This window comes from Choloepus didactylus, chromosome 27, assembly GCF_015220235.1.
Source record: "Choloepus didactylus isolate mChoDid1 chromosome 27, mChoDid1.pri, whole genome shotgun sequence".
Taxonomy (NCBI): Eukaryota; Metazoa; Chordata; class Mammalia; order Pilosa; family Megalonychidae; genus Choloepus; species Choloepus didactylus.
The window spans coordinates 12,087,019-12,111,151 of NC_051333.1; the positions used below are offsets into that span (position 1 = coordinate 12,087,019).

General features: G+C 39.8%; 1 protein-coding gene across 1 annotated transcript in view; it reads right to left on the reverse strand.

The window, feature by feature from the left end:
• Nucleotides 1-9,561: 9,561 nt before the first annotated feature.
• LOC119521156 overlaps nt 9,562-24,133 on the reverse strand; it is a 107,566-nt gene continuing 92,994 nt past the window's right edge. Inside the window, 1 exon segment of the mRNA XM_037819216.1 lies at nt 9,562-11,154. The gene's annotated coding sequence lies outside the window, so the exon portion shown is untranslated.

The following is a 24,133-nucleotide window of genomic DNA, read 5'->3' on the forward strand; positions in this document are numbered from 1 at the left end:
TTCACTAGCTATTAGAGAGATGCAAATTAAGACCACAATGAGATACCATCTAACACCGGTTAGAATGGCTGCCATTAAACAAACAGGAAACTACAAATGCTGGAGGGGATGTGGAGAAATTGGAACTCTTATTCATTGTTGGTGGGACTGTATAATGGTTCAGCCACTCTGGAAGGCAGTCTGGCGGTTCCTTAGAAAACTAGATATAGAGCTACCATTCGATCCAGCGATTGCACTTCTCGGTATATACCCGGAAGATCGGAAAGCAGTGACACGAACAGATATATGCACGCCAATGTTCATAGCAGCATTATTCACAATTGCCAAGAGATGGAAACAACCCAAATGTCCTTCAACAGATGAGTGGATAAATAAAATGTGGTATATACACACGATGGAATACTACGCGGCAGTAAGAAGGAACAATCTGGTGAAACATATGACAACATGGATGAACCTTGAAGACATAATGCTGAGCGAAATAAGCCAGGCACAGAAAGAGAAATATTATATGCTACCACTAATGTGAACTTTGAAAAATGTAAAACAAATGGTTTATAATGTAGAATGTAGGGGAACTAGCAGTAGAGAGCAATTAAGGAAGGGGGAACAATAATCCAAGAAGAACAGATAAGCTATTTAACGTTCTGGGGATGCCCAGAAATGACTATGGTCTGTTAATTTCTGATGGATGTAGTAGGAACAAGTTCACTGAAATGTTGCTATATTATGTAACTTTCTTGGGCTAAAGTAGGAACATGTTGGAAGTTAAGCAGTTATCTTAGGTTAGTTGTCTTTTTCTTACTCCCTTGTTATGGTCTCTTTGAAATGTTCTTTTATTGTATGTTTGTTTTCTTTTTAACTTTTTTTTTCATACAGTTGATTTAAAAAAGAAGGGAAAGTTAAAAAAAAAAAAAAGAAAGAAAAAAGACAAACAAGGGAAAAAAAAAAAAAAAAGATGTAGTGCCCCCTTGAGGAGCCTGTGGAGAATGCAGGGGTATTCGCCTACCCCACCTCCATGGTTGCTAACATGACCACAGACATAGGGGACTGGTGGTTTGATGGGTTGAGCCCTCTACCATAAGTTTTACCCTTGGGAAGACGGTTGCTGCAAAGGAGAGGCTAGGCCTCCCTGTATTTGTGCCTAAGAGTCTCCTCCTGAATGCCTCTTTGTTGCTCAGATGTGGCCCTCTCTCTCTGGCTAAACCAACTTGAAAGGTGAAATCACTGCCCTCCCCCCTACGTGGGATCAGACACCCAGGGAAGTGAATCTCCCTGGCAACGTGGAATATGACTCCCGGGGAGGAATGTAGACCCGGCATCGTGGGATGGAGAACATCTTCTTGACCAAAAGGGGGATGTGAAAGGAAATGAAATAAGCTTCAGTGGCAGAGACATTCCAAAACGAGCCGAGAGATCACTCTGGTGGGCACTCTTACGCACACTTTAGACAACCTTTTTTAGGTTCTAAAGAATTGGGGTAGCTGGTGGTGGATACCTGAAACTATTAAACTACAATCCAGAACCCATGAATCTCGAAGACAGTTGTATAAAAATGTAGCTTATGAGGGGTGACAATGGGATTGGGAAAGCCATAAGGACCAAACTCCACTTTGTCTAGTTTATGGATGGATGTGTAGAAAAGTAGGGGAAGGAAACAAACAGACAAAGGTACCCAGTGTTCTTTTTTACTTCAATTGCTCTTTTTCACTCTAATTATTATTCTTGTTATTTTTGTGTGTGTGCTAATGAAGGTGTCAGGGATTGATTTAGGTGATGAATGTACAACTATGTAATGGTACTGTAAACAATCGAAAGTACGATTTGTTTTGTATGACTGCGTGGTATGTGAATATATCTCAATAAAATGATGATTTAAAAAAAAAAAAGAGAAGCAAGGGGGAGACTTCTGGGAAGATGGCAGAATAAGGACAGGTCGAACTCACTCCTCCACCAAAAACAACTAGAGAACAACTAGAGAACAGGCAGAAACTATCTAAAGCAGTGGTTCCAGGGCTCAGGAGACCAGAGAAGGACTACTGCAAAAATATAAGAACTGGATGATGAAGTGGAAAAACTATGACTAAGAAGTAGGAGTGTGTGAACTCAAACATGCCCAGCCCTGAGGTCAGTGGCTGTGCATCACCCTGTATCTTGCCAGCCAGCAAAACATGCAGCATGCTCCTCGTTCTCCTCCCAGCCAGTGAAGTAAACCCCGGCAATCCCGCAGCCTAGAGTCTTTCCATGTGGCAGTCCAGGGGATGCAGATTCATTATATTTACATGCAGAGACACTGCTGTGGTTCCCAGTGCCCATCCCCGAGACCAACTGCTTCAGTTGCCTAGCTCTGGGGAAGACGGGGAGGCCCTTCTCTTGGGAGGCCAACCTAGAACAGTAGTGATCTGAAGGTCAGCCAGTAGATCTGCATGCCATAGCGTGTATCCTTTCTGCACAGGGGACCAGAGCACTCACGGCTCATCTGCTTTTGTGAACAGAAAGGTGAGGGCAAGGGAGGGAGCTCCACAACACCAGGTGCCCTTTCACCACCCGTGCAGGTGATGGCTGTTCAATGGACTGGGTCTTGCCAGATGGGGACACAGAGCACACTCCTGCTTAGGCTGCTGGCCAGTGAACTTAACATTCTCACACATTAGCCCTCTTAGTCCTGTAGCTAGAGTTTTTCTATGCAGTTGTCAGGAACCACCTGCTCCACTGTACCCACAAGCCGATTCTTCAATGTAGTACCCAACCCATCTCCCACACCCAAGGCCAGCAGCTTCAGGTACACCCCGTCCTGGGAGAGACAGGAAGACCCACCTGTGATGGTTAGGTTCACGTGTCAACTTGGCAAGGTGATGGCACCCAGGTGTCTGTTCAAGCAAGCACTGGCCTAACGGTTACTGCAAGGACATTTGTGGCTGGTTAATAAACCAGAAACCTGGTTTATTAAATCATCAGTCAATTGGCTGCAGCTGTGACTGATTATGTCAATGAAGGGCGTGTCTTCCACAACGAGAGATACAATCAGCTGGATTTAATCCAATCAGTTGAAGACTTTTAAGCAAGACACATAGAGGACCTTCACTTCTTCTTTGAATGATCAGTGAAGCATTTCCTGAGTTGGTCGAAGTTGCCAGTTCATTTCCTGAGGAGTTCATTGAACATCTCATTGGAGTTGCCAGTTTGCTGCCTGCCCTATGGAATTTGGACTCGTGCATACCCACAGTCACATGACACATTTCTATATATCTTGTATTTATTATAGGTATCTCTTGTTGATTCTGTTTCCCCAAAGAACCTTAACTAATACACCACCCATCATGAAAAGGAGAAGAACAGTAATGAGGTAACAGTTGGCAGCATGGGCTACCTTCCTCGTCTTGCAGTCTTGAACAAGACCCTGACTTGGTCTGGAACCTGCCCACAGACTGCTACAGTATGGGAGAGGCAGTTTCATGGGGAATAGGTGGCCCATGACTACCATCTGCAGGGAAAGACAGGGAAAGTGCAGTCTGGCAAGATGCTTTTCTCCCTAACATCTAAGAGCCTTCTGAACAGGGTTGCACCATTTGCATAAGACCCTGTCCCAGGTTTGACTGGGATATACTTACAAACCAAGTACCACTGAGACCTTCAATGCAAACACAAGCACAACAAAATCTTAGACAAGAGGAGGAATACAACTACCAAAATAATCTTATCAAGGTAATTAGATGCCCAGAGTCCAAGCAAAAAATCACAAGGCACATCAAGAAACAAGAAGATATGGCCAAGTCAAATGACTAAATTAAAAAGTCAGAGGAGACATGGATTTTACAACAACTAATCAAAGATGTTCAAACAAATCTCCTAAATAACTTCAATGAGATGGTTAAAAAGATAAAAGATATCAAGAAGTCACTAGATTTAGGGTGTTTTGTGTTATAATAATTGTTTAAAATTCAGAGTGATGTTGATTGCACAACTAAGTGAAGATAATGTGACACACTGTTTATCTTGGACAGAACATATGTTTTGTGAAATTAGGAACTCCCTACTTAATAAGTCAAGTCCTCAATCTTGAGGCTTGTCATGTTAAACTTATGGGTGTAAGAGGGAGAATAAGCCTACCTATAATTATGACTAAGGGGCACCTCCAGAGAACCTTTTTTATTGCTCAGATGTGGCCTTTCTCTCTCTAAGCCCAACTCTGTAAATAAATCCATCAACCTCCCCCCTACATGGGACATGACTCCCAGGAATGAGCCTGGCCGTGGCATCAAAGAATTGAAAATGCCTTCTAGACCAAAATGGGGAAAAGAAATGTAACAAAAGAAGGTTACAGTGACTAAAAGATTTCAAATAGAGTGGAGAGGCTATCCTGGAGGTTACTCATGCAAGCTCCAACTAGATATCACAAATGGCCACAGTATGCCAAGCCCTAACCAATAGCAGTCCCGAAATAACTAGGTCCCTAACTGAGACTCTATAAAATTTTCACTCACCAAGTTTATTTTTCAGAAACTAAAATCCTCCAGAATGTTACTATGCCAGATAAGTCCTCAAACCCAGAGGTAACAGACTCTTCAAGAACATCAACCAGATGCAGCCCTCTTCCCCATAATGTCAACAACCCTTTTCAATATGAACAAATTAGGGTGGTCACTAGCTAGACATCCATGAAGATTGAGAAAGTGATTAAAAAAAGGATTGTTGAGGTGCTTGCATATTTGGCTTACATAGCAAGAAAGTTCAGGAATGCAAGACCAACATCAGGTTACCTGTCGCAACCATAAGAGTGAAATGACAACACAAGGAAGTAATTAGACAAAACTAGAATGTGGGTCATGTTATGGGATAACTGAGCTAGATTATTCAATATGTCTAGCTTAAAAGTTAGAGAGGACATTGTTCTAGACTAAAAGAGACTCAAGAAATATAATATGATGAATGCACTTTTAAAGTACTGATTTGAACATTAAAGATATAAAAAGCATTTTTGAGAAAAATCATCGGAAATTTGAATACGGACTAGGTATTATGTAATATTAAAATTATTTTTAATTTTGTTTGGTGTAAATTAGTATTTTTTATAGAGAAATAAAGAATTAAAAAAGGAAGGAATAAAGGGAGGGTGGAAGGGAAGGAAGGAGAAACACGAAAAGAGAAAAGAAAAAGAAAACCAGAAAACAGAAAAGAAAGACAAGCCGCCAATAGCATCTGTGAATTCTGACCCTACTGACATTACAAAAAATAGCGGCAATCCACTGTGTTACACTGACGAGGATTCTGGGAATTTAGTCCTGGAGCTGCCTCGGGTCTCAGGCACTTGCACCGCTGCAGGAGAGCGAGGCGGCTGCTGTAAATCCCGGCTGCGAGATGAGTCAGCGCTGTCCGCTTTCCTGGCTGGCACGTGGGGTTGTTGGTGCGTTCCTGGTTTGGGGGCGGGTCCGGGTCGTGCATCGCGGGGTTTCAGGGTCTTCCTGGAGCTCCGCAACCCCATCCCATCTCCCCTCACTTTCCACATTATCTTTGAAGAGTTAATTCTTCTGTTTTTCCTCTGTAAAGTGGGGTAAATAGTAGTAACCTACCTAGTACGGGTGTTCTGAGAATTACCTGAACAGACCGGAAAATGCTTAGATCCGACCCTGTCGCACAGTATCGAGTGGTCGGTCGTTACTATTCCTATTTCTTCCCCGAGAAGCGGTCCGTCCCTGAAAGCTTTTGTGAACTCGGGATGGAGTCCGAGCTCGGCTGTAGCATCACTGGCTTTTCTCCGATTTCTGTAGCACGTGCAGCTGCTCCAGGATTCGTAATGATTTTTCTCTCTCCCCTTTTTTAAAAGTAAGGAGTGGGTCTCACCCACTGTGATTTTTCTGGAGCAGAGACACAATCGTGATATCTCCAGCCTCCTATGCGTCCTCGGCCCTGACTTATTGAAGAGGGCGGCAGAGAGGAGAAGTGACCCCTTCGGTCCTGGAAATGCCGTATTTGGGTTCCTAGGTTCTTGGCCACGCACTGAGAAAGCATTCAAGGGCACAGCATCAATTGTGTAAGAGGTAGAAAGTTTATTAAGAACGCATGTGAGAGGACATGAGGGCGCTCAGGCTAGAAAAGGGGTGAAAAGTGAGAGGCCCCGCATTTTGGTGCAATCTGCTTTTATACATATTTTTTCCTTTTGTAATTTTTATTAACGATTTTACTAACCTCCCCCTTTTCTCCTTCATTGATGCTTAATCTTAGACAACTCACTCAGGTGGGGGTCCCTTGGCCACTGGGTGCTGTTTAATTGCTGTTCTTCTCAGAGATCTCTTTCTCTTTCTGGCCTGGCTGCTGCTTGGGATTTGCCCTTTGCTCATCAGCCAGCCACCGCCCTAATTCTAACCCTACCTCAATAACATCGGTCCACCCTGAGAAGTCTTAACCTGCTGTGTATCATCTCTGCTTTTAGAGAAGGAGCACTTCCCAAATCTGGGTTCATTCCTTGGGACTGCCAATAGAAGCTGCATTGAACCAGGCTGAGAAGGAAAACCGGGTTTATTTGCACTGGCATGAGGACAGAGGAAGATTTCCCAAATCATTTTCCCCGAAGTGATTTTTCGATTGGCTTTTATACCCATCAGAGACAAAGAAAAGTATTCATCTTAGTTAACTGGTAACAGGTCTGGAGAATTTCACTAATTTAGTTATTTCCTTCAGGAACTAGGTGACACCTGGGAAAGGTGCCTCTGGGGGTCTAGGGAGATAGATAAAAAGGCTTTATTCATATCTGGGAAGTCTGGAGACCATAGATGAATGCTTATTCAAATCTGGGTGCAGACTTCACATGTACATATTGCTCCAGACCTCACATTTACATTTTGCTCCTTTAGGAGACCAAGAGTTCTCACTGCCTACCTACTTCCCACTTTAAAGTTACATTTAAAAGTTGTTTTAAAGATTATATTTTTTTAAAAATTCAATTTTATTGAGATTCACATACCATACAGTCATCCAAAGTATACAATCAATTGTACAGTACCACTATATAGTTGTGCATTTATTATCACAATTTTGTTTTTCAATTTTGGAACATTTTCATTACTCTAGAAAAAATAAATAGAAAAAAGAAAACTCAAATCCTCCCACACCCCTAAACACTGCCCCACTCCATTATAGATTTATAGTATTAGTATAGTACATTTGTTACTGTTGATGACAGAATATGAAAATATTACTAACTGTAGTACATAGTTTGCAGTAGGTACATTTTTTCCCCATTTGCCCCTCGATTATTAACTTCTAGTTATAGTGTCATACATTTGTTCTAGTTCATGAAAGAAATTTCTAATATTTGTACAGTTAATCGCAGACATTGTCCCCCACAAGATTCACTGTGTTTTACATTCCCATGTTTTAACCTCCAACTTTCCTTCTGGTGACATACATAACTCTAAACTTCCTCTTTCCACTACATTTACACGCCATTCAGCGCTGTTAGTTTTTTTCACAATAACGTGCTACCATCATGTCAGTCCATTTCCAAATGCTTAAGTTCAACTTAGTTAAAGATTCTGCACATACTAAGCATCTGCTCCCCATTCTTTAGCCTCATTCTGTATCCTGGTAACTTATATTTCATGTCTATGAGTTTACATCTTATAAGTAGTTCATATCAGTAAGATCATACAATATTTATCCTTTTGTGTCTGACTTATTTAACTCAACATATTATCCTCAAGGTTCATCCATCAACCTTTTTTTTAATACAGTTTTGTTCATGCATCATACATTCCATCCTAAGTAAACAATTGATGGTTCCCTTTATAATCATGTAGTTATGCATTCACTACCACCACCACTATATATATAAGGCCATTTCCATTTCTTCCACAAAGAAAGAGGAAGAGTCAAAAAAAAAAAAAAAGTAGAAAGAGAAAAAAAAATGGCAGCTAAAAAGCAACAAAAGAAAAAATAAAATTAAAGTACAATAAAAAAGCAGACAACATCACCAGTGCCAAGAATCCCATACCCCTCTCTTATATCCCCCTCTTATAGACATTTAGCTTTGGTATATTGCCTTTGTTACATTAAAGGAAGCATAATACAATGTTTCTGTTAACTATAGACTCTAGTTTGCATTGGTTGTATTTTTTTTTTCCCCAATACCACCCCATTTTTAACACCTTGCAAGGTTGCCATTCATTTGTTCTCCCTCGTGTAAAAACATATTTGTACATTTTATCACAATCGTTGACCACTCTAGGTTTCACTAAGTTATACAGTCCCAGTCTTTATCTTCCTTTCTCCTTCTGGTGTCCCACTTGCCCTTAACCATCCTCTTTCATCCATACTCACTGTCACCTTTGTTCATTGTACTTACATTGTTGTGCTGCCATCACCCAAAATTGTGTTCCAAACCTCTTACTCCTGTCTTTTCCTATCTGTCTGTAGTGTTCCCTTTAGTATTTCTTGTAGAGCAGTTATCTTGTTCCCAAGTATTCATTGTCTGTTTTTCAGAGAATATTTTAAACTTGCCTTCATATTTGAAGGACAGTTTTGCCTGATACAAAATTCTTGGTTGGCAATTCTTCTCTTTCAGTATCTTAAATATATCACACCACTTCCCTCTTGCCTCCATGGTTTCTACTGAGAAATCTGCATATAGTCTTTTCAAGCTTCCCTTGTATGTGATGGATCGCTTTTCTCTTGCTGCTTTCAGAATTCTCCCTTTGTCTTTGATGTTTGATAAACTGATTACATGTCTTGGCATAGGTCTATTCAGATCTACTCTGGGGTATGCTGCGCTTCTTGGATCTGTAATTTTATGTCTTTCATAAGAGGTGGGAAATTTTCAGTGATTTTTTCCTCCATTATTGCTTCTGCCCCTTTCCCTTCTCTTCTCCTTCTGGGACACCCATGACATGTATATTCATGTGCTTCATGTTGTCACTGAATTCCCTTTGTCTCTCTGACTCTGTTAACTCCACCCCTGCCTGGGTCAATGCATCAAGAACTGAAAATGCCTGAGAAATTCTCCACTGAGCTGCTCAGATTGAGAGAGCAAAAAAAGGAGAAAGAGAGAAAGCTCCTTTTCAGAGCCAGTCCCAGCCCCCTAGTTTTGCCTGTTGGCCAGAGATAATACCTGGTGCTCTGTGCTCCTTTTCTTGGGACACAGCCCTTTTCCAGTATTCTAAGCTCATTCATCTCCAGTAGCCTCTGCATTTTTTTTTTTTCCATCAGCCCCACCACCTCTCCAGTGGGAGTGACCTCAGGGTACTTTGCTGCTTGTTAGGTGTTTGTGTTTGTAGCTTGTATTCAGCAGCCCACATTTGTTAATTGAAACCCTACTTGGACTTGGTTGAGCTATACTTGCTTACTTCTGGCAGGGACTGCTTCTTTCTCCCACAGCAAAGTTTTGCAGCTTAGCATGCCATGGGGAGAGGGGTATCAGTTCCACAATTTTTACTTACAGCTTTTATGCTGCAGTCTCAGCCACTGCACCCATTCCAGGCTGGTGTATGACGTGTGGACAGTCATGGTTGTCCCCCAGCAGTTGTTCCAGACTATTTACTTATTGTTCCTGGCTATTTACTACTCCAGAGGACTAACTAAATTCCACACTTTTCTATTGCCACCATCTTGCCCTGCCTCCTAAAGGTTACATTTTAAGGCTACTTTACAATTTCCTGCTTGCTTACTAAGATTTTATTTAAAAAGTCACTGTTGAAACAGTATCCATTTCCAATCTTGGGAATTGGGCCATCATTTCTTCTGAAAATTGGGTCGAAGTAATTAAGTGGTCATCTCGTGGAATTTCTGACTCATAATTTGTAGATATTGTCTATTTCCTTTGGGAGAGAATGGACCATTCTTAGCCAGAGTTCTGGAAGATGAAAAGGGTTTATCGTACATGTTTGAGTTATAATTTGAGTACATAGAGACAAAAGGCATTTAACTAGAACAAGAATAAATGCAGCAATCAAGATTACAAGCACAGTTTGAAGAAGAGTCTGTAACCATGATCTTGTTTCTGAAGGTAGTCAACTAAATGGAATTTAAATTATCAACTGGAATATTCTTAGCTTGAACTTGATCATTTGGGTGAGGTAGGAGAGAAAAGATGTTTCTAGATTCATTAGGAATTTAGGTACAGCACTTTGTTTTGACTAGAGCACATATTCCCCCCTGGGAGATGGTAAGGATATTTAAGGCCATTTTATTTTGTAATACTGCTTTGCACATTAAAACCATTTCTGCATTTACTAGGGTTATACTATGATAGCTGTTATTTAATGCATTTAACATTGGCAATTACATTTTTAACTCTCATAGATGGTACAAATGTTGCAGTGACAAGATTATCAGATTTATTGGGTTCTGTTAGGGTTGACAACATATTTTAGGTTTCAGATTCCTGTTAGTTTTATACCAATTACTAGCTAATAAAACTATGGTTTGTTTACAATTTTCAGAGGGTAACTATCCCATTTTGTATATTAAAGGAGGGATGTAGCAGGGAATGATTTTTCTTCTTAACAAAGTGGAGTCTTCTGGCTCACTCTCCTATATCTTGGGTAGGCTAAACTATTTTGTTTCAGAATTGAACATGTTTGATTTTTGTTTGTTTAGTAAAGTCATAAAAGCTTGAAGAGGGAAGAAGAATTCTCTCCCAGAGCCTTTGGAGGGAGTGTAGCCCCAGATGGGATCCAAAGGTTGTTGCTGTTGAACTACATAAGGACAACTTGACTAGCGGAAGGTACCCACAAGAACCCTTTACACTTGCTATTCAGTCCTCTGGCTCTCTTTGTCCAATGATAGTTTTTATTCTTTGCTTCCCTAAAAACTCTGGCAATCAGCTATAGGCCAGAATGTTTTATCTTCAACAAAAAGAACTGTCTCAGAGACCCATGGAAAGGACTATGCCAGATGTGTTCAACTGCTCTGACAACTGCAAGACAGACAACTGTACAACAATGATTCTCAATCACATTCAACCATCAGTAGAGGACTGCATAAGACTGAGCCCCATTGCCATTGATTCTTCAAAATTAGTAAGTACACATCCAGTTACGTGAAAGGAGTTGTTTCATGACTGTCCTTGCCTAGTTATCTAACCTCATTCACATGCCGACAGGAGAGTGATGCTCCAACCACAGTGGGATGTGAAATCCTCAGTACTCCTAATGGAATTCTCTGAAAAGGAAGAACACAAATACTAAGAATCTCCGAGGGACTAAGAGCATCTGAGGACTGAGCCGCATGATGATCATATTGTGTGGGAGAGAGAATGATCAAAAGGGGGGAACTGTAAATAAACTGACACAGGCCTGGAGGCAATTTGTCTGTACAGTCTAAAGCCAAGGCCATCTTAACTTATATGGTGAAGGTAAAAGCTAATTTGTCAGAACATGCTGAAATCGCCACACATGCTTAAGACAAGTTATCTGTGAGACAAGTTATCTGGGACTCTATGACTTTTTTCAACTGTTAGGATGTTCCAAAATTCTTTAAACCTCAGCCCTGATTTCCCCAAACCAGGACTTTGTCAGGAACTGAGGCTGGGGGATAGGGAGTTGAGGGGGTACAAATAAGTTTCATCAGTAGCCTGTTACCACATTCCATGGATTTCGATCCCCTTGTAAGGTTTTCTTTATTTTCTGTCAGTTATATCTTTTTTTTTGTGCTTAACTAATCATATTTTTTTTCTTGTATACCATCATTCTATTTACTGTATGTAAGAAAAGGATAAGTTTAGTTTTCACATAGAAACAGCATGGAATAAGGGAAATGGAAGCAAAACCAGTTTAAACAAGCCCCGTGATAAAGAGAAAAAAGAATCTGCCAGCCCCTTATATGAAAAAGTAACCATGGTTACTGGAATGTAAAGAGATATGAGGTAAAATCAGAGGCGGGAACTCACAGCAAAAAAAAAAAATTTTAAACTAAATGAACTCTCTGGGATAGGCTAATCAGTTCAAAATCTCAATAATGAGCTAGCTGGCTCTCTGGGATAGGCTGTACAAATTAAAATCTCAAAAGATGAATTAGTTAGTGTTCTCGGATAGGCTGTAACCTCTGTAGTACCCAGTCAATGGGGAAACAGGGGAGGGACTTGCGAATTAGGAGTAGGAGATTTAAAGATCGCCATTCTCTTCCTCTGGTGCGCCAGCCTACCACATATTTGGCTGGACGCCCTATCTTGCAAGATTGTAAATAAATTCTTTTCTCCTCCAGAACCGAGTGAGCATTTATTCCCTTACAGGTACCGCTTTATTTCCGACACTATATAATTTGCCTCTTTCTCAGGAGAAAGAGAGAAATTTGTCTGGCATTGAGCTTTCCCCAATTTACAAATGGTCTCCCTGTGATAAATACTCTCCTTCTAAAACAAATTTTTTTTAAAAAGGAGTAATAAAGAGTTCTTAAGACCAAAAACAAAACAAAACACCTGAGAGAATTCATTACCAGCAGACTTGCAGAACAAGAAATACTAAAGAAAATTATTCAGGCAGAAGGCATGTGATACCAAACAGAAATTTAGATCCACACAAGAAATGAGGATTTATGGAAGTAGCTACAAATTTTGTTTAGTTTTTAATTTTTAATTGCTCTAAAAGATAATTTACTGTTTAAGGCAAAAACAATAGCAATGTATTGAGGCTTTATAACATGAGCAAAAGTAAAATATTTTATATTACAGGCACATTTCATTTAATTGTGCTTTACCCTGTCAGTTGAGGGGTTTGGCCCTGCCCACCTTTACAGTTTTACTAGGATTAAGCAATTGACAGGTGGAATATTGTTTCTATATTTGCTTTGCTTCTCATTTAATGTCTCTTTTTTCCTGAAGATGAAGTTCTGACCTGTAGATGACTGTAAGCACTTTCAGGGAAGCAGCAAAGGGAGAAATGTCAAGGAACTTTGGCTGTTTTTGTGGCATATAACATTTTTTAAAAAGTAACTGAAATTACAACCAATAACACTAAACCACTGTCTAATAGCAGGTGGATCAGTGCTAGGACATATCCTGGTCAGTGAAGACATGGATACATTTTTAGGAACTTATATAACTTTTGAAAATTTATATTAGTGACATTTTACCCATACAAATTTAATCAATAGGTTAGAAAATCCTTTTTCATTTGACAATTACCATGGAACTCATAACATAAATAAATAAACTTAGTTACTTTTTGCATTGTTTTTTTACAAGACAAAAAAACAGATCCTTTGTGATTTTTCAGGGGCCCTCTGGAAAGCCCCCAAAACAGTTTGAAATCAAGAAAACATAACTTAGGACTATTTTTGATGGCAAAATGTCAAAAGGTAACAGGGTTGACAGCTAACGAAGAAATTAAGAAATAACAAATTATTATTATTTTTGAATCATATGGATTTTTTCTTTCTATATTGTACAAGAGGCAGAAGTTAATACCTGAAATTCCTTAAATTCAACTACTCACAGCTCCAGTGTATGCTTACTATTGTAATGGTTATTCTAGCCTAGTCTCAGCCCTGTGTAGTGTTCCTATTGTAATGGTAAAAACTCCTTCTCCCCTTGTCTGAATCCATAAAAACCATGAACTCCTTAGACTCTGGGAGACAGACTTTGGGGCCAATAGGCCAACTGAATTTCTGCTTCAAATATAGCAACATACTGTCTCTTTGAAACTATCTCATGGATTGGCTGTTGTGCACATGGGTAGAGAACCCCACATTTGTTTGGTATAAATTTGGTGACCAAGGAAGGGACAAATGTTCTTAAGAAGCAAGGAGTCTGACTTCCTGAAGTTCTATAGCTCTGACAGAACAGGTAAAAATGGGAATCAAGCCTTTTGAGGCTGCTAGACACTTCTAGTCTACAGGCTCAGCAACCAGGTTTCTCTCTGCTGTGCCAGCACTGCAGACCCTTGGGGCCTTAAAAATCTTCAAGGAGAGAAACAATTTCCAGTTCCAAGCCTGGACATCTGACTGGGCTAGTGGGCCATCAAGGTAAAAAGGATCAGGAAGTTAGTAGAGTAGTTTGAGGCCCCTGGACCAAAGTTTGAGGCCCTGGGTCCTGCTTCCAGAATGATCCCCCTTTGCTCTGACCTTTACCACCTTCTTGTTTTCTGGGTACTATTCTGCATGGGGTTCAAGGTTCTGACCTGAGTTTGTAGAATATACTCCAGGAAAATAAGCAATCCAACAATTAATTGATATTTAATGAAATTATGTATGATGCCTATTTAATAGTTAATTGGTGTGCTACTTAGGTATAGTAAGTGTTTAATACTTGCTTAATTGTTAATCAGTGTCCTTGGTCTGGTTAATAATTGGCACGCTACTTAAATGTATACTAAGTGTTAAGTGTCTGCTTAAATTTGTTAGTTGGTGTGTTACTGCATTTGCATTGTTCATGTGTTCCTAATTGGTTAGTGATTATGGAAATTCTTTAAAATAGGAAATTCTAGTGCTAATAGCATTCCTGATATAGAAATTCAAACTGCATTTTGAAAAATTGGGAAGATTTTAATTACAAGCCTATGAAAATAAATTTTTATTCCTGTAACACAGTCCAGCCACAATATGATTTAGAATCAGGAGAGAAATGGCCTGAGAGTGGCTCTATAGAAAAGAATACTGTATTAAGTGAGAGTTGTTCTGCAAAAGAGCAGAAATGGGGTCAGATGATGTATGTTTAGTCCTTTGACTCTCTCAGCAATCAATTTGATGAGAAAATGCAGGATTTTACCTGTAAAGACTAGGAGAGAAAAGAAAAATGTCCTACCTGATTCAAATTTGGAAGATCCAAGGAAACCTTTATTAACTCCTTCATCTGCTCCACCTCCACCCTATAACCAAGGGGCCAATAGGTCAGGAAAGGATGCTCCCCTACCTCCTCCTCCTCTGTATCCCCTTTTATGATCCCACTCTTTTACTGATAGAAAAGCTCTCCCCCTCCCATACCTGCCAGGGTACTCAATTTGACCAGGGCTGCTCTCTAAAACCAACAGTCGAGCCATTGGCAAAATTTCTACCCCTCTGCAAGTGCCTACAGGAGTAGAAAAACAGGGAGGCCCAAGAGGTTTTATAATATTCAAGCATAGCTGAAAAGATGAAAAAGTAGGGTTCAAATTAGTGAGTTTTATATTTCTATGTTTCTGGCTTTTTGGGTGTCTAACTTTCTATTTGTGTCTCTTTGTACAATGTTTATTTTCCTACCTCCAGGTGGTAATACCAAATTGGCAAGCAAAAATTCTTAAAAGAGCTCTATTCAGATTGCTTAAGGATAATCACATAGATATTATATATTATACATTGTAATATATTCATACTCCTGGAGTCTGAAAAAGAAAATCCTTCTAGGCACCAGGGTTCAAAGCCTTAGTTTTTGTAAATACTAAAAACAAATATGGACACTGGAAAGAAATAATCCTCTGAAATTTTCTGAAGGCAGCTGTTCTGGTTTGCTAATGCTGCCATTATGCAAAACACCAGAAATGGATTGGCTTTTATAAAGGGGGTTTATGGGGTTAAAAAGTTACAGCCTTAAGGCCATAAAGTGTCCAAGGTAAGGCATCAACAATAGGGTTCCTTCACTGGAGAAAGGCAGTTAACATCCGGAAAACCGTTGTTTACTGGGAAGGCACGTGACTGGCATCTGCTGATCCCAGGTTGTGTGCCAGCTCTACTCTCAGCTCCTGGGCATTCTTCAAAATGTCCCTCTTGGCTGTAGCACCTCCTTCTGTCTTTGAACACTTTTATAGGACTCCAGTGATTCAACTGAGACCCAACCTCCATGGAAATTATCCAAAGGCCTTGCCACAGTTGACTGAGTCACATCCCCATGGAAATACTCAAAGGATTCCAACCTGATCAACACTAGTATGTCTCCCCAAAAAGACTGCATCAAAGAACATGACTTTTTCTGGGGGACATATTTACAAACCAGCACAGCAGCAGAGGGCTGCCTCAGGAAGCAGCAAAAACTCAGCTTTAGGCAAAATACATTTAATAAATGGAAACAATTGAAAGGCGGCACAGGAAAACCTCAACAATAAGGTTGCCAAAAGGGTCTTAAATCCCACCACACATTTAAGACTTTTAAAACCAGGCTTCATCCTTTCTATCTCACATTTCTCTGCCCCCAGGGCCTCTTAAACAATGGCCAAATAAGAATGAATCAGCTAAGCAGCTATGGTTGAAGGGTTGGGTGCAAAAAGATGGGGGAGCATGGGCTTGGTTTAGAAATCTTTCTACTGGGCCTGGAGACTAGAAAGGGTTGTCACAGAAGAAATGCTGTGAAATAGGCCATGATTGTTCTAAGAATTTCTCAATTTAAATTCTTTTTCCAAGTAAAACCTTTGCAATGGTAACCACAAAAAACCATATAATTATTAAAATATAAATAGCCTTGGATGGGGTACTTGAATAAGATCTCATCGCCAAATTTCTGTAAGTAAAGAAAAATGTTCTTGAGGTCTATGAAAATGTTTTTCTGAATTTATGCTTGGTAAAAGTTAAACAATTATGGTACGTTTTACATAGTTGATGTTTTTGAGGTTGTACCTAATGATAGGATATTATGAAAACAGAGATTTTATAACCTCCAATAGAAAAAAGCAAACACAGTTGAAAAAATGCACTGATAAAGTCTAGTCCTATTACTGCTTTTATGATGACTTTTGAACCAAACAAGTACAATTTTATTCTACTTGGGTAAATTTGGCTCTCTCTACATTTATACATGTTTACTGGTAAAATAAGCTAGCATTATATATATTATATGTTTAAGAGAGTGAAAAATGTTAAGTTTGTGTTGAATGAAATTGTATTATTGTTTTGAAAACTATTTTAAATATAATTATGTTTTGTAGGATGTTTAAAGAGAGTATCAATGACCTTTTTAGTAAGTTAAGGTTTACAGGTATGTAAAGAATATATGATGTGCTTTGTTGAAGAAAGGCCTGCAGTTTCCTCCTTGAGAATGGGTAGGACACAGCATGGGTGAATATGGAAAGTAATGGAGTTTGTCATTGTCAAGGCTAACTAAAATTTGGTAAGTTTGTCCAACAGAGTGTAGTTTGTCCTAAGCAAAATGTCTACTTTTAATGGGTAAGACAAGACCTCAATGGATATGGAAAGCTGTAGAAGGGTTGTGAAAGTGACTTCTGTTTGCTATAGTCAATGCTGACCAAAAATTTGATAGGCTTGTTTATAAAATTCTGTGAGATTTTTGTGTCAAACTGTATTCATACAAAACTGAAGTTTAGTTTTGTCTCTGTTAAAATAATGCAAATTGTTGGTCTGCTGTTAATGAAAGGTTATAAAAATTTTTCCTAAACATTTGAGTATTCTGAATAAAAGACAAAGATTCTATGTCATGTCAGAGTAATACCCTTGTTTATGTTTATATTGACCTTATCCTTTATTTTAGAAGATAAGTTTTCTTGATTTAAAGGAACTAAGAATTTTCTTACAATCAGATTAACAACTATTGTCAACACTGACAAACTTTTGACATTTTCCCTTCTGAAACTCAACCCTAAATTATGTCTTTTATTTCAAATTGTTGCAAAGTTCTTCCACCTTATAAAAGTGTTGGTGCAAGTAATAGTTGAATGTACTACATGAAGTCTTTGAGAAGTGTTGTCAATATTAATGGGGACTTTCTAACCTTCTCTTTGTTAAATTTGTATAGGTGAATTGTTTGTTATTCATATTTTTAAAGATGGTATAAAATACATAAAGACTTCGCAATGTTGTCAATGTCCAGGTTTTATGTCCAGGTTGTATCCTGATAGTGATCTGTACGACTTTAGACAACAGTATGATATTAGTCATGTTATAGTTATTCTTAGAAGAATCATGCAGATCATGGAAATGACCATATTTCATTGTCAGTTACATGACTTTGCTCTAATGCTTCTCTAAATGTATATGTGGGTGACATCATGGCGATGTAAACAGCTCCTGAAAGCTTCTCTGCAGATTCAATGCAAAAAGGACAATTCTGAATTGTTTGAAACTCTGGAGGAGGCTATAAACTAGAGAAAGACCCTGCAAATGCCAAATTGAAGAAAGAGTAGAAATATCAGGTAGGAATTTTCTGTCCCAGACCAGCTGGTCCTCTCCCTTCGCCCTCATTCGGTCTCTGAGGCACAGAACCAGCAAATGGGACCACCACCACCCCCAATCAGGGACACAGATTTTAAAATCTCTAACAGTAGTGAAAAATACTGTCACTGTTTGAAGACCTGGTGGACACGGGAGGACATCGCAAGGCCCAGATCAGTGAGGGAAGAGACAAAGCATGAAGACTTTCAAGAACTGGGTCTGAAAGCCCTTCACCCACTCTCGAGGGAAGCAGCAGCTGGTAGCAGGTTCCTTGCCTTGGAGACAGTGGAGTACTGGGTCAGATGAGGGAGTACTTTGCCACAGGTGGAGCCCAACATCGAGCCAGATTTTAGGCAGCAAAGTGAGGGCATAGGAATCCTGCAGTTTTGGCTCACTTGGGTAGACAGCCTGCACTTGGAGGCAAAGCAGCCTGTAAGGACAATTAAGGTACTGAACAGCACCAACTGGGGGACAGTCCAGAAGCTGGTATACATGCCCTGTATGGAAACTTGGCCCAGTTTTGGCTGAGAAAGAGGGAAGAATTAAGTGTTAAAGCAGGATTCTAAAACAAACCCAGGTCTTGCTAGCTGCTGGAAAACAGAACACCACTGGAAACCAGCAGATTTGTATTACTACACACAGTGAACTTGTTGGGGTGCCCAGTACTTACCTCTCATCCCTGTGGCAGGACACAGTGGGTGCCTGATTTTGCAGGAAAGACTGGGGGGAGGGGGTAGAGCCAATCTGACAACTGGCCACAGAGAGAAACAAAGAAAAGATAGAGATAAAGACAACCAACAAGCAAACCTTAGGCAAAAGGAAGAAATCAGCTTCCAGAATAAACCAAGCAAGAAAATCAGATGCTGAGAAAGCAAAAAAAAAAAAAAAAAAAAAAGTCAAAAGCCATATCAGGAAATGGAAACATATGGCCCAAAGGAAGAAACTAACACCTCAACTGAGATTCAGGAGTAGAAACAACTAATTACAGATGTTCAGACAAATCTTCTAAATCAAATCAACGAGTTGAAAGAAAATATGACAAAAGGGATGAAGTCTAAAACAAAACACTGGATGACCATATGGAAGAATTCACAAGCTTGAAAAAACAAATCACAGAACTTACGGGAATGAGAGGCACAAGAGAAGAGATGAAAAACACAAGGCAGACATACAACAGCAGACATGGAGAGGCAGAAGAAAGGATCAGTGAGCTAGAGGACAGCACATCTGAAATCCTACACACAATGAAAATTTCCCAACTCTTATGAAAGACATAAAATTATAGGTCCAAGAAGCACAGCATATCCCAAACAGAACTGATCCAAATAGGTCTACTCCAAGACACATACTAACCAGATTTTCAAATGTCAAAGACAAGGAGAAAATATTGAAAGCAGCAAGAGAAAAGCAATCCATCACAGACCAGGGAAGCTCAATAAGAGTAAGTATGGATGTCTCAGCAGAAACCACAGAGGCAAGAAGGCAGTGGTATGATATATTGAAGATACTGAAAGAGTAGAACTGCCAATCAAGAATCCTATACCCAGCAAAACTGTTCTTCAAAAATAAGGAAGAGTTAAAAATATTTACAGATAAACAGACATGAGAGAGTTCATGAACAGGAGACCTCCTCTACATGAAATACTAAAGGGAGCACTACAGGTGGATAGGAAAAGACAGGAGAGAGAGGTTTGGAGAAGAGTGTAGAAATGAAGATATCAGGAGATAGAAAGAGGATAGAGATCAGGCATTTGATGTTGAAGGAGTACACAATGTTCTAGAGGATTGATTGTATAGATCCAGAAATGGATATTACCATACTGTATGATGGTAGCACAATATTGTAAGTACACTGAAAAAAGATGACTGTGAATACAGTAAAAGACAAAGGTTAGGGGTATGTATGACACCAGAAGAAATATGGAAGATAAAGTCTGGGACTGTAAAACAAATATAAGAAATGTTTTCACATGAGGGAGTGGCAAGAAGGAATGAAATTGTGAGGTATGCAACCAAGCGAATGGACCCTGAGGATAGGGGTTGAGTGAAATAAGCCAGAAATGAAAAGAGAAACATTATAACACCTCACTGATATGGGCAAATAATAATGTGCAAACTCTGAGAATTTAATCTGGGAGCATGGGTTATCAGGGGAAGGCTTATGTAAATGTTCCTAGATTGTAACCTCTTACAGCAGTCACATCTATTCATGAGTTGTAACAGTTATTTCTAAATTTTTGAGAAGCTGAGCGGTTTGTGCATGACCTGGTCAGTCCCTGGAGCTTCAGGTTATCTGTGTGGCACCTGGGACTCAGAGCCAGAGTTCAGCAGCTATGAGTGTTGGCATTGCTTCATGAATCAACTATTAAAGAGGCTGAAAAGCAGATCAGACTTCAATTGGAGATATGAATGAAATGGACTTGGTTGAGATTGGGGTAGATAATACTAAAGGGTAGAGGATGGTTATTGTGTTTTAAAACTTCAGTTTCTGTGTGGGACCAAAGGAAGAGATGTTTACTTGGTGAAAATCTATAATTTCTGTAGCACACTATATAATTTAACTTGCAGGGTCAGTTTACTCAAATACCATAATACATGGAACCTTGATTAGGAAGTGAGAATTTGTTGGTTTGTACAGGTTAGCATGAAACCCCAATACAACCCAGAGTAATCTGGGCAGAGAACAAAAAGTATTTGCAAAGCCCCCTTTGAGGGACTGGGGAAAATATAGAAATGTTGAACTCACCCAGCTCAATGATATTCACGAAAGCATTGGGGAATACAAGTTTAGTAAGCCGAGACCTGGTCTTCGGGCTTGCCCTCATGAAGCTTGTTACTGCAAATGAGAGGCTAAGCCTATTCATAATTGTGCCTGAGAGTCACCCCCAGAGAACCTCTTTTGTTGCTAAGATGTGGCCTAGGCCAAATCAGCAGGTAAACTAACTGCCCTCCCCATGATGTGGGATGAGTCCCAGAGGTGTAAATCTCCCTGGCAACGTGTGACGTGACTCCTGGGGATGAGCCTGGACCCTGCATAGTGGAATTAAGAAATATTTCTGGCCCAATAGGGGGAAGAGAAATGAAACAAAATAAAGTTTCAGTGGCTGAGAGATTTCAAATGGAGTCAAGAGGTCATTCTGGACATAACTCTTATGCATTATATAGATATCCCTTTTAGTTTTTAGTTTTATTAGAATATTTAGAAGGAAATAATCTGAAACTGTTGAACTGCAATCCAGTATCCCTGATTCTTGCAGACAACTGTATAACTTATATGGTGTGACCATGTGATTGTGAAAACCTTATGGCTTACACTCCCTTTCCCCAGTATATGGACAAATGAGTAGAAAAATGGGGACAAAAAGTAAATGAATAATGGGGGGTGTGTGGTATGGGATGTTTTGGATGTTCTTTTTACTTTTAGTTTTACTCTTATTTTTATTTTTTGGAGTAATGAATTGTACAAAAATTGATAGTGGTGATGAATGCACAACTATGATATGAACAATTGTTTTACACTTTGATTATATGGTATGTTAATATATTTCAACAAAATGTACATGAGGTCAGCCTTAAGTCAGAACTTCATCTTCAACAAAACGGACTTTAAAAGAGAAGCAAGGGGGAGACTTCTAGGATGATGGCAGAATAAGGACAAGGACAAGCAGAACTTACTCTTCTACCAAGAACTGGAGAACAGAGAGAAACTGTCCAAACCAGTGGTTCCAGGCCTTAGGAGACCTGAGGAGTAATGCAACACATAAGGAACAACTGGATCAAAAAGTGGAGAAACTATGACTGAGAAATAGGGGTAAGTGAACTCAAACACGCCCACCCCAAAGCAGGTGGCTGTGCATCAGCCTGGGTCTTGCCAGCAGGCAAAATGAACAGTGCAGTCCTAGTTCAGCTGCCCACCAATTAACCCTCTCAGTCCCAAAGCCTACAGTCTATGTTGGAGTGCAGGAGCGAGCAATCCCATTATATGCACATAGACCCTGCTGTGGTTCCCAGTGTCTGGTGCCCACCCCCAAGGCCAGCCACTTCAGGTGCCTAGCTCTGGGGTTGATGGGGAGGCCCTCACCAGAGGAGAAGAGTCTGACTTTGAGCACTAATGATCTGATAGTTGGCCAGCAAGGGAGACCCTCTGGGTCCTGCAAACCTTGATCCTTTCAGCACAGGGGACCAGGGAACTCATGGCTCAGCTACTTTCACAAACAGAAATGTGGCAGGAAGGAGGGAATTCCACTGCAACACCATGTGCCCTTCCCCCACCAACCAAGCCTGAGAGCTGTGTATGGCCTGGGTCTTGTCAGCCAGGAAAAGACTACATTCCTATTTAGGCTGCTGGCCAGTCAAGCTAACCCTCAAGTCTCATAGCCTAAAGTCTTTCCACACAGGAATCTGGGACCCACCAGCTCCACTGATCCCACAAGCAGAGTCTTCTTTTTGGTATCCAGCACCCATCCCACACACCCAGGCTTGAAGCTTCCCATATACTCAGACTTACCAGAGACAGGAAGGCCTCTTCCCATGAAAACAGGGAGAAGCAGAACAGTCCTGAGGTAACAGTTGGCCTGAGAGGGCTACCCTCTGGGTCACACAGCCTTGAACCGGACCTTGACCTGGTCTGGACCCTGCCCACAGGCTGCAGTGGTTGAGGAGAGGCAAGGTTGTGGGGAATAGGTGTCCCAAGAACACCATCTGCTGGTTGGGAAAGTGCAGTCTAGCAACCTACTTTTCTGCTCCCCACCCTGCCCCCCAGTCTTCCAAAAGGGGTTGCATAACTTCCATAGACCCACTGAGGTTTGGTAGGGAAATACTGTCAAACCACATATCAGAGATGATCAACGTGAACCCAAGCAACAAGAAAATCTTAGACGAGAGGGAATCCAACTATCAAAATAATGTTATCAAGATAACCAGATGCCCAGAAACAAAAAATCACAAGGCACATCAAGATAAAAGAACATATGGCCAAGCCAAATGATCAAATTAAAAAGTCAGAGAAGACACATAATTTGGAACATCTAATCAAAGAAGTTCAAACAAATCTCCTAAGTAACTTCAATGAGATGGTTAAAGAGATAAATGATATCATGAAGACACTAGAAGAGAATGGAGAAGAATTTCAAACAATAAACAGAAAAATAGCAGATCTTATGGAAATGAAAGCTACTCTAGATGAAATAAAAAATATACTAGTGACACACAACAGATTTGAAGTTGTGGAATAGAGGACAAAGAGGATCAGTGAAATAGAGGACAAAGCAATGAATTCAAATGTGCAAAAGAACAAATGGAGACAAAATGGAAAATTTGAACTGGATCTCAGGAAAACGTTTACAACACGATGTGCACAAATATAAAAATCATAAGTGGCCTAGAAGGAGAAGAGTAAAGGCCAGAAAGAATATTTGAGCAGATAATTGTTGAAAATTCCCCAACCCTTGAAAAAGACACAAATATCCAGAATAAAGAAGTCCAATGTAGTCCAAAAAGACTCCAAGACACCTACTAATCAGAGTGTGACATGCCAGAGAGGAGAGCATCCTGAAAGCTACAAGAGGAAAGCATTTTACCACATACAAGAGAAGCACATAAGGCTAGGCACTGACTACTCATCAGGCACCATGTAGGAGTAAGGCAGAGATAACAAAAAAAAAAAAAAAAAAAAAAAAAAAAAAATCATTTTCTGATAGATTCAAACAATTAAGAGACAGCAGTTCTCTAAACTCAGTACTCAACTGCAGATGAACACATTACTGTCTTAGAAGTACTATTGAAGATGTTAAGCTGGTTAATTAAATCATGTTCTTACAGGATGATAAAAATAAGCACAACTAAAAATTAACTATTTTTCCTTATATCAACATATTGGGTGTTCATATAATAAAAGTATATTCAGTTGACTCACACTCCAATAACAAAAACTCTTAGGTAATCTTCAGCCTGAAACAAGCCTTCATTTATTGAATACTTTCAGTACAATGATTTCTTATCCCAGCTGGTTATCAAAGTTGGTTATGTATTAAGTGAGAGAACACAATCTCTCTTCCAGATATCTCTCAGAAAT